The following is a 14,370-nucleotide window of genomic DNA, read 5'->3' on the forward strand; positions in this document are numbered from 1 at the left end:
GTGCATGAGGATGGCATCACCTAAATGTGCTAAATTAACCTTATTATCATAATAAGTTGTCGATCAGATACACGTACCTCCAGATGGGATGCCATCCAGAGCGCCACTAGCATCAAGGAAATATTCTTCCAGAAAGGCAAAAGGGAGGGAGTCAGGGGCCAAAGCGGACAAAGCCTTTGGGTCTAGTGTCCACAAATGCCAGGCACAGGGATCATGCTCAATACAGTCATGGAGGCCTGGTGGGGGGAATGCAACAAAGTCCACAGGTGGGCAGGCATAGGACAAATGACTCTACTTCATTAGCAAAGTACAGAAGAAAGGAGAGGAACCTATAAACTCAAAGGAGCTTGGAGACAGAGGAAAAATAGGAGCTGAAGGCCAACAAAGACGCGTCTCCAGCTTGATCATGGTCAAAGTGGAGCGGCAGGTGCCAGGGAGTGTGTCCTAACATTCTCCCTACTTGTGCATGCATTGGAACACTTCCACAATGAAAAGGTCCAGCAAGGACAATAAAAGACAAACACAGAGGGGGGAAGGGAGGGAATGAAGCCCCTTCTCCCCGCAGGGCACACGTACGAGGGCAAATCAGAGAGAAGGGCACGTTTTGCATTTTTATTTTTTTTTTTAAAGATTTTATTTATTTATTTATGAGAGACACACAGAGAGAGGCAGAGACACAGGCAGAAGGAGAAGCAGGCTCCACGGAGGGAGCCTGATGTGGGACTCAATCCTGGGTCTCCAGGATCACGCCCTGGGCTGAAGGCAGATGCTCAACCACTGAGCCACCCAGGCATCCCACGTTTTGCATTTTTAAAAAGCCACCCCTTGCATGGAAAGCTTTAAGTGACATGCAATTGTGAGAAAAAAACCAAAATTTTGACAACCCCTCCAAAAACGTAAGAGCCACTCTAGAAAATTCAAACATCAACTCGATAGCCTTTATATTAGGGAATTTGTTCAATTTTGGGGGGTGACAAAGGTACTATGACTTCCTCTATTTAGGATCCTTTCCTGGGGTGCCTGGGAGGAACATGGGGCTCTTGATCTTGGGGTTGTGAGTTTGAGCCGCATGTTAGGTGTAGAGATGACTTAAGTGAATAAACTTTTAAAAAGTATTTAGAGGGGCATCTGGGTGGCTCAGTGGGTTAAGCACCTGCCTTCGGCTTGGATCATGATCTCGGGGTCCTGGGATCGAGCCCCACATGGCTCTCCCTGCTCAGAGGGGAGTCTGCTTCTCTCTCTTTGCTCATGTTCTCTCTTTTAAATAAACAGTAAAATCTTTTTTAAAAAAGTATTTAGAGTCTTTCCTTTCAGAGACAGAGGGAATCGTTGTAGCTGAACTGACAAGCCTGGGGTTGAGGGCTGGGGTGCCTGCAGGTGGGTTACGCTGTTCTGCTGACTTCCGCAAGTTTGATATTTTTCCTTAAAAGGAAAAATATTCCTACATAAAATGAGTACAATTCTCATCTATGTGTAAGCAATGTCAATATCCACCATCTCCCATTCGGCTTGTACATCATCCCCAGGGCCAAGTTTTCTGAATACAAAGAGTGACAGTTAACACTCACAGACCCCATACAGGCCCTGGGCTGAATCGCTCACATGCAGGATCATCTAGCAAAGACAGCACAGCCTTCGGAGCGGGGTGTTACAGGCAGCTCCACCTTACAGATATGGAAACAGAGGCTCAGAGAGGTGAAGGAATCTGCCTGAGGTCACACAGCAGAGCCAGGTTAATTGGTTAAGGACACTTAAATTAGTTGTGCAAGGAAAAGTGTTTAAAATAGGAGCCAGGGATCCCTGGGTGGCGCAGCGGTTTGGCGCCTGCCTTTGGCCCAGGGCGCGATCCTGGAGACCCGGGATCGAATCCCACGTCAGGCTCCTGGTGCATGGAGCCTGCTTCTCCCTCTGCCTGTGTCTCTGCCTCTCTCTCTCTCTCTCTCTCTGTGACTATCATAAATAAAAAAAAAAAGAGTCTCTTATAGTTTAAAAAAAAATAAAAAATAAAAAATAAAAAATAAAAAATAAAAAATAAAAATAAAATAGGAGCCAGAGGGGATCCCTGGTTGGCTCAGTGGTTTAGTGCCACCTTCAGCCTGGGGTGTGATCCTGGAGGCCCGGGATCGAGTCCCGCATCGGGCTCCCTGCATGGAGCCTGCTTCTCCCTCTGCCTGTGTCTCTGTGTGTCTCTCATGAATAAATAAATAAAATCTTTAAAATAAAATAAACACAATACAATACAATACAATACAATACAATACAATACAATACAATAGGAGCCAGATATACTCAAGAGGGCCGGGGATGTATTTGATTTGTTCTGAGCAGTGACACAACCAAGTGGGCTCTCTCGAATTGTGATGTTGGTCAGCTGCCTAAAAAGTCAGAAAAACAGAAAAAATAAAAATACAAACAAACAAATAAACAAACAAAACCCAGAAAAATAAAAGGATACAGGATCCCCACCGCCGGGAACCGTGTCTAATCTAGGATTCAGAAACACAAACTAGATCAAGTGCAAAGAGTCGGTCTCTGTCCAAAAAAGGAGCGAGAGAAGCTGGCTTGCTTCTCACGGCTTTGATGCTTCTGACAGTTACCAAGTGCGAAATCTGCTTTAGTCAAAGGAAAGAGGAGCCTGGCTTCACCCTGGAACGGCATTTCCCAGACTGTGCTCCTTGGAACCCTAATCCCTTGAAATTAGGGGTGGAGGTTGGGTGGGATTCAGGGAGGTCAGGATACTCTTCAAAAAATAAAAAAAGATTCTGCGGTTGAATCCACTTGAAAAGCACAACTTCCCCCTCGTTCCCATTCCCCCAGGCTCCCAGCCCCTACCTCTGTCGTGGAGAGACAGAGCAAGAATCAGGACAGAATCAGGACATCCAAGACCTTGGCAAGGTCTGAATCCCAAAAGCGATTTTACGCCCGAGGCTCCTCAAAACATTTGGCCACAGACCTCTTTTCCCACCAAACCCTGATGGAATCCGACAGATGTGCCCTTGAGGAAATTCAGTGAGCCTACCAAATTACTACCACTAATATTAGTGATCAGAGCTGCTAAATCTTTACTGGGTACCAGCTATTATCTCATTTAACCCCCTCATAAACACCAAGGTGCCCCATTAACTCTGATTTGCGGATGAGGAGACAGGCACAGAGAGGTTAAGCCACTTGCCCATCATGGCACAGCGAGCTCTGGTGGAATCTGAACAAAGGGCTATTTCCAAGGTGACCTTTTCTGCTTTGTTCGCCTTCTTTGAAACAAGCAGGGAGCACTCGAGGACCGTGGGAACTAGAGGCCAGCCTGAGAATCACCCCAGATCAGTGCTGGAGGCTCCAGATAAATTGCTGTCATCATTGCAAGAATGTGCTCCGGCCAGGCACGCAGAACCTTGAGTCTTCACCATTTGGGGGGCTGGCAGCTAGCAAGATGCCTCAGATCGAGCATCAGGGGAGGTGCGGGGACAAATAAATAGCAGCTGGCAGGGCAGCCCGGTGGCTCAGCGGTTTGGCTCCACCTTCAGCCCAGGGTGTGATCCTGGAGACCTGGGATCAAGTCCCACATCTGGCTCCCTGCAGGGAGCCTGCTTCTCCCTCTGCCTGGGTCTCTGCCTCTCTCTCTGTGTGTGTGTGTCTCTCGTGAATAAATAAATAAAATCTTTAAAAAAAAAAAAAGGCAGCTGGCAAAAAGAAAAAAAAATGCCTTAAATAAATAAAATCTTTTAAAAAAAGGCAGCTGGCAAAAAGAAAAAAAATTGCCATAAATAAATAAAATCTTTAAAAAAAAGGCAGCTGGCAAAAAGAAAAAAAATTGCCGTAAATAAATAAAGTCTTAAAAAAAAAAAGGCAGCTGGCAAAAAGAAAAAAAATTGCCGTAAATAAATAAAATCTTTAAAAAAAAAAAGGCAGCTGGTAAAAAGAAAAAAAAATGCCATAAATAAATAAAATCTTTAAAAAAAGGCAGCTGGCAAAAAGAAAAAAAAAATTTGCCACAGCGATGGGGGAGCGCGAGCCAGTGAGGGATTCCCTGCGCGCCGCCTGGAAACAAAACCTGGCGCCCTGCCCCTGCCGTGGTCCTTCGCTCCAAGCAGGGGCTTCCAGCCTGGGCACTCCGGACACTTGGGGCTGATTCTCTGGTTGGGGACAGGGCTGACTTGCACATCGCAGGATGTGTAGGACCCCGGGGTCCCAACTACTCCCCGCCAAGGAGCCACCCTTCCTGCTGGTTGTGACAACTCTGGACGTTGCCAGATGCCCCTTGGGGGGCAAAAGTGTCCCTAGTGAGAACCACTGCTTTAGAGAAAAAGCAAGGGCTCTCTTAGGAAGACCATTAAAGCCGAGGACACCCGCTACCTCGTCCACACCCGCTTGGAAGGCCAACAGCAGAAGGTCACACAGGTGAAGACAGCAGATCAGACAAGAGACAGACGCCTGGAGGGCCAGACCCCAGGGAGATGGGGGGGTCCCCACCCTCCTTTCAAGGCCTCCTCCTCCTCCTCCTCCTCCGCCATCCCCTCCCCCGCTGTCCTGCATCGGCTCCAGGGGCTGGAAGGGCACTTGCAGGGTTATTGCTCCACTAAGGACAGTTTATTGAGCAAGGGCTGCTCTCAAACAGTTTGATGGAAACAAAGGACTCAGCTGCTCTCCGTGTCACCAACATTGGGCGCAGCCGAGTGTGTCTGCCGTGTCCACTGTCCCGACTGCCTCGCCAACACCACACTGTTTCGTCCTTTGAGCACAAATGAGCTCTTCCTTAGCCTCCGTGAGACCACAGGGGTTACAAGTCCCAGTTCTGCTACGAATTTGCTGGGTGACTCTGGGCAAGTCGCTCTGCCTCTCTGAGCCTCGCGTTTTTTCACTCCAGGGGACATTTTGCGCTAACATTTCAGGGCATCAGTGACTCTGTATTAAAGGGTTGAAACTGGACCAATCGAAACTGTTGAGCTGCTCTCATGTGTTTTCACATCAGCTTTACTCCCCCTCGAGGAATGCAGGGGTAAAAGATTTTGCCCTTTCTGCTTCTGCACTAATGAAAAGTGCATAAAATACTCCAGGGCCCAAATGGAGTAGGATTTGCACATCATCACTCCTGCTTGACAGCTTCCCTGAAGATTTCATTGCCAAGCTGCCAGCTCAAGAGCTTAGGCCAGAGACACAAACCTAAGTGTCCCCAGGGTCAGGTGAGGAACGTAGAGTGACGCAGGCTAGAGGTGGCTGGCCAGCACCCTCTCACCCTGCCTAGAGATGGTGGGTCACCCAGTGAGAGGGTGGGCCCTGCATTACCAGGTGTTCAACAGACCCAGAAGTCTGAATTTAGGTACGAGAGAGAGCCACCCCTCAAATTAAATCACTGCACGTTTTTAAGTGCCATGCAGACAAAACAAACGCCCTCTGAGCCTGATCTAGAACACAGTCCACCTGCTAGAAGGCCCTCTGCATCACAGAAACTAGGTCAAGGGCTGGCCTAGGTGTGGGAGGAGCCAGATGTGTAGAGGGAAACAGGAGAGGGACCAGGCTCCCTGGATGCACCAGTTCTCCCGGCCCCAAGCTGTCCCCATGAGGTAACTGGACTCTATGACTAATAATAGCACCATAATTACCGGGCCCCTTCTATTCATGGGGTAACAGGCCAGGCCATTCATTAAATACACGAGCGCACTAGGTGTCCTAAGTGTTCCACAAGGTGAGCATAATCTATCATTCCTTTAAGATTATAGGGATCCCAGAAAGTCACCTACATTAAAAGCCTTCCTGTGTAAAACAGTTGGAGCCCGGATTTAAAACCAGATCTGCCTGACATGAGTAGAAACGCTCTTCCCAGCTGCATGGCCTGGCCCCCTCACTGCACATCCATCAGTCACACACCCCACCTCCCGAAAATGTGGTCCCGACCTCACTTGACAGGTAGAAGGTGGGCAGCGAAATGGCCACTTCAGTGTTGCTTTAGTACATCTGCCTAACTCATTTATTATTATTATTTTTAAGATATTAATTAGTCATGAGAGACACAGAGAGAGAGGCAGAGACATAGGCAGAAGGAGAAGCAGGCCCCTTGCAGGGAGCCCGACACGGGACTCGATCCTGGGGCTCAACCACTGAGCCACCCAGGCTCCCTGCCTAACTCATTTAAATATTGTGTTTAAAGGCACTCTGGAAGGAAGTTTTTTTAGTTCATAGAGAGATGATTTTTCTCCCCTACCAAGAGAACTTGGTTGTTAGCAAGAGACAGTGTCGCTCCTATGGAAAACACTTTTGACAGACACCTGGGTGGCTCAGTGGTTGAGCATCTGCCTTCAGCCCAGGGCGTGATCCTGGAGTCCTGGGATCGAGTCCCACATCGAGCTCCCTGCATGGAGCCTGCTTCTCTCTCTCTCTCATGAATAAATAAATAAAATCTTTAAAAAAAAAAAAAAAAAGAAAACACTTTTGGGTTAGAGAGAACTGGTCATTTCTGGCCCTAAAAGCCCCATTGTATTTTGTAGCTTACAACTCTGGCATGAGAGAGCTTATGGTAAATGTATAGTCTCAAATGCAACAGGTATTTCTCATATCTATCTATTTTTTTTAAAGATTTTATTTATTTATTCATGAGAACACACAGAGAGAGAGAGAGAGGCAGAGACACAGGCAGAGGGAGAAGCAGGCTCCATGCAGGGAGCCTGACGTGGGACTCGATCCCAGGTCTCCAGGATCAGGCCCTGAGCTGAAGGCTCAGGCACTAAACTGCTGAGCCACCCGGGCTGCCCCATATCTACTTAAAATGTGCATTCTGGGGCCCCTGAGTGGCTCAGTCAGTTAAGCATCTGACTCATTATTTCAGCTCAGGACACAATCTCAGGGTTGTGAGATCGAGCCCTGTGTTGGGCTCTGAGCTGGGCATGGAGCCTGCCCAAGATTCTTTTTCTCCCTCTTCCTCCTCCCCTCCCCTGCTCTCCCCCTCTCTTCCGTCCGCCCCTCTCAATCTCTCTCTCTCAAAAAAAAGAAATAATAATAATAATAAATAAATAAAAATAAATGTGGATGGCCTCTGACTTAGCCATTGCATTGCTGGGAATTTATCTGACAAATAAACTCATGTAATCAGACAAAAATAGATATAAGGATGGTCCCCAAAGTACTCTTTATAAACGATGGGGAGCAGCTGGTATGTTTCCATAAGAGGCTGTTTCATAAGAAGCTGTACTTTCAAATAATAGGGTATTATGCAGCTGATTTTTTAAAATGCCAAAACATGCTGATTTAGAAAGATGTTGAAGATCTATGATTAAGAGGGGAGGAAAAAAACCACCCTAATTTCCAGAATGCCAATATTTGTGTAAGAAAAAAAAAAAAAAGGAAATTCAACGTAGGAAAGTTTTGGAAAGATACATGAGACTATACTACCCATGATTACTTCCAGGGATGAGAAAGAATGAGGAGGGGATGGGGAGACGGAGTCAGGAAGAAGGACATTTGGCCTAGGGGTGATCATGACCCCAACTGGCTCCTTTTGGGATTCTGTATCATTGGCTGCACGCTTTGCTGCTCCAGGGTAAGGAAGGAATGGGTATCATGACCTTGCAAGGTCAAGCCTGTGTTAATGAGCAAGGGGGAGTCCTGTGGCCCTTTCTTGGGGACTTCTGATGAGGGCTGTTCCTTCCAAGCCTCTGAATAACCGATTCAAGTCCAAGCTACGGGACTCCCCACGGCAGAAACAGCACCGCTAGCTCCTTCCTCCTTCATCTGATCCTTATAAAATTTCCTTCAAAGTCCTGCTTGGCTTTCTCCAAACTCAGCCTTTCCTCCAATGTGTGGCCATGGTTAAATTCTTTCAAGGTCAGGGGTGGAGGCTGGAGAGCCCAGGGAGCAAAAGAGCCACTGTAAAAGCCAGACAGGTCTTCTGTTCACGGGTGAGCTCTTAAAGGATGCCATCGCGACCCTACATGAATCACAAACAGGCCAGTGTAGCTGGAATCTGTGGTGTTCCTGGCACAGGGAGGAAGTGTGGCCATGTTAACATCAAAGAAAATTCTAGCAACCATCTTCAGGGCAAATAGGAGTCGGGTTTGTGAAGATATTACAGAAAAGGGAAATTAGGGCCAAGTTTCTCCTTTACAGAGAGGCCGCACAATAGGCTTTCTGGTTCTGCCAAGTACCGGCCGTGCCACATTGAGCAAAATCCTCAAAGTCTCTGGTCACATACATTATAAAAAACTGTCCACTGAAGTTTGCCAGGGGCCAGGTGCTGTGTTAAACCCTTCATATGCATTATCCCACTTAATCCTCCCAACAGGGCAATACCGTGGGCTGTAGAGTTCGAAAGAGCTAGATCTGCAGAATCCATTCCTCCTCCTTGGCCAGTCAAGCTATCTTGAGCCAGTTATTCAGAGCACACTAGTAAAACAGTAATAATATCTGCTCCAAAGGGTTGCTGTAAAGTTGGTAAAACGATGCCAGTAAAGAGCTTAGCATGTTGACTGGCAAAAGAGTTCAACAAACATTAGCTCTTCCCCACCCCATTTTTCGGATGGAAAAGCTGAGGTTTGCAAAGTCCAGTGCAGATGATTTCTAGGTTTGCTCATGACATTCTAGGATCCCGGTGGATTTAACACTGGACTTGGTTTTCCAGGAAAATCCGATGCCTATCTGATTTTAGAATCACACGGTTGTGCCTACCACAGAAAATCCACCTGCTTGGGTTTGGGGTCCTGCAGAAAGAAGAGACACTCCACCCCCTTAAAAAAAGATAAAACTTCCAGGAGAGACCATGTGAGCAGACAACGAGAAGACACCCTTCTTCCAATCTGGAAGAGTGTCCTCACCAAGAACCTTGACACTGGACATCACAGCCTCCAGAATGGTTCCTCTTCCCTTCTTGAAGATTAGGGGTCCTAAGTTGGCCAACTGATTCAGTCAGTAATGAGCCCCCAATGCTGGGTAAGGGACTCAGGTAATTGGCAGTTGATGAAGAGGCAAGATTCTGATGAGCTGGTTTGAGCGACCCTTCTGTGGGGCCGAGCTCCGGGAAGGGGCAGCGCAGAGGAGACAATGCCAGGGGCGGACGTGCAACAGGGAGACAGTGGGGACCTGCTCACGAATCAAGGGACAGGACTGTAGAGTATTAAAGAAGCTCATCAAAGGACTGGACGGCATCCCTCACAGCCCTAGTGAAGCCTTGGGGTCACTGACCATCGGTGCAAGAGGGTCTCACAAAGATAATCACCTTCTTCCAGAACCAGAAGTCCTGTTCTCTATTCCCCACCTTGGAAAGTGGTAGCTTAATAAACCTGAGTGGTCAAAATTTTAAAAATAAATAAATAAATAAAGCCTCCACATAAGAGAGGAGCAAGAAAAAGTCAGCCCTCTTCCCTCCCAAAGGTCTTCTCGTTGGGGCTCCTTCACTTGTTCCCCATCGGCAAGAACCAGGGCAGAGAAATCTCCAGAGTCACGACCAGCAAGGCTGCAATAGGACGCTAATTTGCAAGCGAGCCGGGGATGGCTTCGTGGAAAACGCTACCATACATGGGCATGTTTGCCTCAATCTCAGCCCCTGGACAGAAAAGTAATGATAACAAACCCATAACAAATACCTTGTACGGAATAACACGTCTATGTCAGTCAGGAAAATAGAAAATCATGGTGGGTACAAGGCGAAGCCCAGAAGCTTCTTGTGGAAGGCCCGGCCAGCTCATGTGGCGGACTGTCCCGATGGCAGCCCCGACCGCCCACCACAGGGGACAAACAATCCATTTTATTTTAAACTCAAAAAAGGTCATTTGGTTGTTTGCCTCAAAGAGAAGATGATAAATATTTGCCTTCCTGGAAGCATTTTGTGCACTGCCCCCGCCCCCAAGCCTGGTTCCAAAAAGAATATTTGTGCATGGTAAAGACAATAGGGTCAGGGCTACAGCCTTGGCATCAGACAGACCCAGGGATGGGTTTCACGACTTGCCAGCTGGGTGATGCTAGGGAAGTTCTAGAACCTCTCTGAGCCTAGGCTGCCTTTTTACTCAACAGGCATCACGATGCCTCCTTTGAAAGGTGGTTGCGGCGATTCACTGAGCTCCCTGCTAAATTGCATCAAACACAGCTACCGTGCCTGGCACCTACGTATCCCATCGGTGTTGGCTGTCTCGGTGGCAAAACGCAGAGGGAAGAGTTCCCTCCAGAGAGACCACGTCCTGTATTTTGAACACTGCCAGCCACTGCCTTTGAGCCGAGCATCTTCAAGAAAATGAAACCAATGGAGAAGACCAAACAGAACCCAAGTGTGCAAGGGGCCTCACCAACAGTCGGCCTGCCCTCCCCTGGCCAACCCCGGGCCACGCTGCAATTTAACCCATCAGCTCTTAACGCTCCACACTCTCTGGCCTGGGTTTCTAAGTAATTTCTCTTCTCTAACTTCTTGATCAGCATGGCTTTGAACGGTGCTTTTCCAGAAGCAGCAAAATCCGCCCCCCCCACCCCCCGCTCTCCATGCGGGGTGAAAACGGCACCAGCCACGCTCTTTCTCACACGTTGCCCACCTTCCAGGGCAGGTGAGAGCAACATTTGTACCAGCCGCGCTGCCCACAGTCCGGCGCCACCTTCCCTAATACACCTGCAGGTCGTGGATGCAAATTGAGGCTTGAGCATCCGTCTGGGTGGGGGTCAACTGGGTTAAGATTTTTTTTTTTTAACTTTGGAGGGGGGTGGGGGGTGGTCTGCATGAACACTGGGCTGTATGAATATACTGTGTCTCAACCAGTCCTACCTCTCCGGGGACATCCGCAAGCACATCCTCTAAACTGGTGAAAAACTCCCCTCTTTCTTCGGAGTATCTGCCCACGTGTTTTTAACTGATTTAACACATTATCAAAAGAATTAAGCCGGGCTTCCAAATCCACTTGGAACGTTACTGTGCCCGCCTCTGTGACTGGAAATGACTTTTCAGTGAGTTCAGTTGCACTTTGTGCCTAAAATAAAAATTAGAAGCCCGTGGAAGCTGGTCCTCTGAGATGTTAAGGGATCACATCTCCCGGATTTGCTTTATAAGAATTGTCTGGGACTCCTCTTTGGTTTGGTTGGTTTTTAAGCAGGTTTTCTGGATTCAAGTGGATGGGGAGGTGGCCCCCGGAACTGCTGTCTTTTAAGTACCCCCAAGGCGGTCCTTAGCATTGGCAACCTTGGGAGATGCTGGTTTGGGGAAAATTGAGGCTGACCGGGCAGAGAAATGAAAATTGTGACTCCCCACTTCCTCACCACAGTCCTTGAGAGGCTGACAAGCAGAGCCCTCACCGCTCCAGCCCCTGTAGGGTGCCCCATGGGACCCTCAAAGCCCCTACCCTATTGCCCCCCTACCCCGCCCCAGGACCACCCTACTTACAGATCTCCAACTGGGGGGACAGCGGAGAAGACACTGGGTGGAGAGCTCAGGTCTGGCACACCTCCCAGGCAGGGGAGCCCAAATCTCCCGGGTCGCCGGGGACGCCTCGCTTTATAGACCCAGCTGCCCGCGGGTGGGAAAGGGGAGGCGGCCCCGGGGGAGGGGGTGGGGAGGGTTCCGTGCCCTCCCTCCGCAGCGCCCCCTGCAGGGCCCGGGAAGCGCGGCGTCTGTGCGGGTCCCGGGGCGCACCTGCGGCGGGTGGTGCGCAGGGAGAGAGGAGCCTGGGGGGCGCGGGGGGACGCGGGGAGAGAGGCGCATGGGGGGCACGGGGGGCGCAGGGAGAGGCGCGCGGGGGGGCGCGGGGCCGCGGGGGGAGAGGCGCATGGGGCGGCGCGGGGGGGCACGGCGGGCGCAGGGAGAGAGGCGCATGTGGGGCGCGGGGAGGGCGCTGCGGGTGCGCGGGGGGGCGCGGGGAGAGAGGCTCATGGAGGGGCGCGGGGGGGCGCAGGGAGAGAGGCGCATGTGGGGCGCGGGGAGGGTGCTGCGGGTGCGCGGGGGGGCGCAGGGAGAGAGGCTCATGGAGGGGCGCGGGGGGGCGCAGGGAGAGAGGCGCATGTGGGGCGCGGGGAGGGCGCTGCGGGTGCGCGGGGGGGCGCGGGGAGAGAGGCGCATGGGGGGCGCGGGGGCGTGGCGCTCCCCGCGGAAGCCTGGGGCAGGTGTCTCTCACCCCGCCTCCGCCCGGGGACAGTCACCCCGCGTCTGGGGGGGATCACGGATTCTTCCCGCCTCCTCCCCACGGCCGGGAGGGGGTTGTGGGGGCCGGAACTGTGAGCCCCCGCCCCAGTCCCCATTGTATTCGCCTCCCACGGGCTGGAGAGGGGGCCCCGGCGCTGCAGGAAGGGAAGAGAAAGGGGATTTTGTGAACTTTGCCAAGTGCGGGCAGAAGCCCCCGACGGCGGGGAACTGTCCGGGAAGGGGAAGTTTTAACTCTTTCCAGTTTGCGCCACTTCCAACCACGAGCAACAAACAAACAAACAAAAGCAACACAAAAGCAACCCCGCTGCTGTGACTTCAGGTCTGGAAGCGCCATCGGGCCACGGCCTGGCCTCAGGCCAGCCACCTCCCTGCTCTGAGCCTCAGTGTCTGCGCTGAAAAATGGGTGCGTGTGTTGGGGAGGGTACTTCATGCAACTTGCAAGGTGCTGTCAGGGTCCAAAGAGAAAGTGGGTGAGACCCCGCCCTTGCGAGTTCCCAAGCGCTGCTCCCCCGCCCAAGAAATTCTTGCAAATGAAGAAGCTGCTTAAAACTTCACCCCTGCCTCCCCTCTTTCTGAGGACCTCTCTCTCCCCTCCTCCCCCTGCGTCTGTTGGTCTGTCTCTCTCTCTCCCGTCCTTCCTTCCGATGCAGTGTATCTGCATCAGGCTTTGTCTTCCAGTCACTCTGTATATCTCTGTCACTCTCTCACTTTGTCCAAAGTCTCTCTCTGTCTCTGGCCCCATGTCTCTCCTGGACATCTCCCTCTGTCTCTGGCCCCTGTGTCTCCTTCTATCTCCTGCCCCATGTCTCTCCCCTGTGTCTCCCTCTGTCTCTGGCCCCATGTCTCTCCCCTGTGTCTCCCTCTACCTCTCCCCTGGGGCTCCCTCTCTCTCTTGCCCCTGGGTCTCTATCTCCCTGCCCCGAGTCTCTCCCCCGTGTCTCTATCTGCGGCCCCGTGTCTCTGGCTCCAGGTCTCTCCCCGGGCCCTGTCGCCCGCACGCACACAGGCCATAAAAGGAAGCCGAGGCGGTGGGCTGGCCCCGCGCCAGCCGGGGACCCGCGCGCCCCGCTCCCGCCGCCCCCGCCCCGCCCCGCCCCGCCGCGCACGGGCTCCGGTTCCCGGCCGGTCCTCCCTCCAGGGCGCGGCGGGGGGCGCAGGGCGGGCGACAACCCAAAAAGGGCAGGCGCGGGCTCCTTCCTGCAGGAATTCCCAGCGCCGCATACCAGCCCGGGCTGCCCGCTCCCCCTGACTAAATATGGTGCCGAGCGGCCTCCCGGCGCGGCGGGCCCGGGGTGCGGGGGGGGCGCCTCCCGTGGCTGCGACAGGCCGCGCGGGGACAGGCTCAGAGGAGGCGGGAAGACCCCTGCCGGGCTCTGGGCGCTAGGTCCACTACCCCCGGTGCCAGATCAGAAGGGGGGGACCTGTATTCATACCCCCACTTTGCAGACGAGAACACTGAGGTCCTGGAGGTGTGCAGAGATTTGCCCAGGCCCACCCGTTGCCATGACTCACTTCCAGAGAGATTTGAAAGGGAAATGCCTTCCCGGGGTGAATTGGCTTAGAGGCTAAAGACAGGTCTCTGAGGCGAGTGGCTGGTGCCACTTTCTGGCTGTTCCACCATGGGCCAGTCACTTAAATACTCTGGGACTCAGTTTCCCTACCTGGCTGTTTGTAAACAGTCGGTGAGATGATCCGCACGAAATGAACATATTGTGCTGCTTGCTGTTGGTATTCTCACCCGAGGAAACCAAGTAGGCCTTGGGTGCGTGATGGTGAGGGACAGCCCGTCCCTCCTGCAGGCTCAGCATCTCAGACCCTCTTGGTCTGCTTCCAATGTCAAGCTCTCCCGCTGTTGCACCCCTGAAAACACCCCACGGGCCTAAGGCAGAGGCAGGAACTGCTCGAGTTCAGCAGATTGCAGAGCTAGGGAAAAGCTCTTCAGAAAATGATGGATAAGCTGTACTCCACGTGCCTTTTACTGTCCACGCTGTAAAAGGAGTGGAAATTGTCCCTGCGTTGGTATAGACGTGGTGCGGAGTGGAGGGTGATGGAAGGGGAAAAGTGAAGTTCACTACCACCTTCCCGTTCTGGAAAGAACCCAGAGCAGGCCGTCGGAATCGCACTTGTTGGCAATTTTTTTTCTTTTAAGATTTGTATTTACTCATGAGAGACACACAGAGAGAGGCAGAGACACAGGAAGATTGAAAAGCAGGCTCCATGCGAGGAGCCCTACGTGGGACTCGATCCCAGGACCCCAGGATTACGACCTGACC

At 51.8% G+C, this 14,370-nt stretch overlaps 1 protein-coding gene across 4 annotated transcripts in view; it reads right to left on the reverse strand.

Moving 5' to 3' along the window:
- MYH11 (myosin heavy chain 11) overlaps window positions 1-11,478 on the reverse strand; it is a 115,286-nt gene extending 103,808 nt beyond the window's left edge. For all 4 annotated transcript variants that reach the window (XM_072835895.1, XM_072835897.1, XM_072835894.1 and 1 more), the window contains exon 1: window positions 11,342-11,478. The gene's annotated coding sequence lies outside the window, so the exon portion shown is untranslated. The remainder of the gene's footprint in view (window positions 1-11,341) is intronic.
- Between the last annotated feature and the right edge of the window lie 2,892 nt (window positions 11,479-14,370).

Source organism: Canis lupus, chromosome 8 (assembly GCF_048164855.1).
Source record: "Canis lupus baileyi chromosome 8, mCanLup2.hap1, whole genome shotgun sequence".
Taxonomy (NCBI): domain Eukaryota; kingdom Metazoa; phylum Chordata; class Mammalia; order Carnivora; family Canidae; genus Canis; species Canis lupus.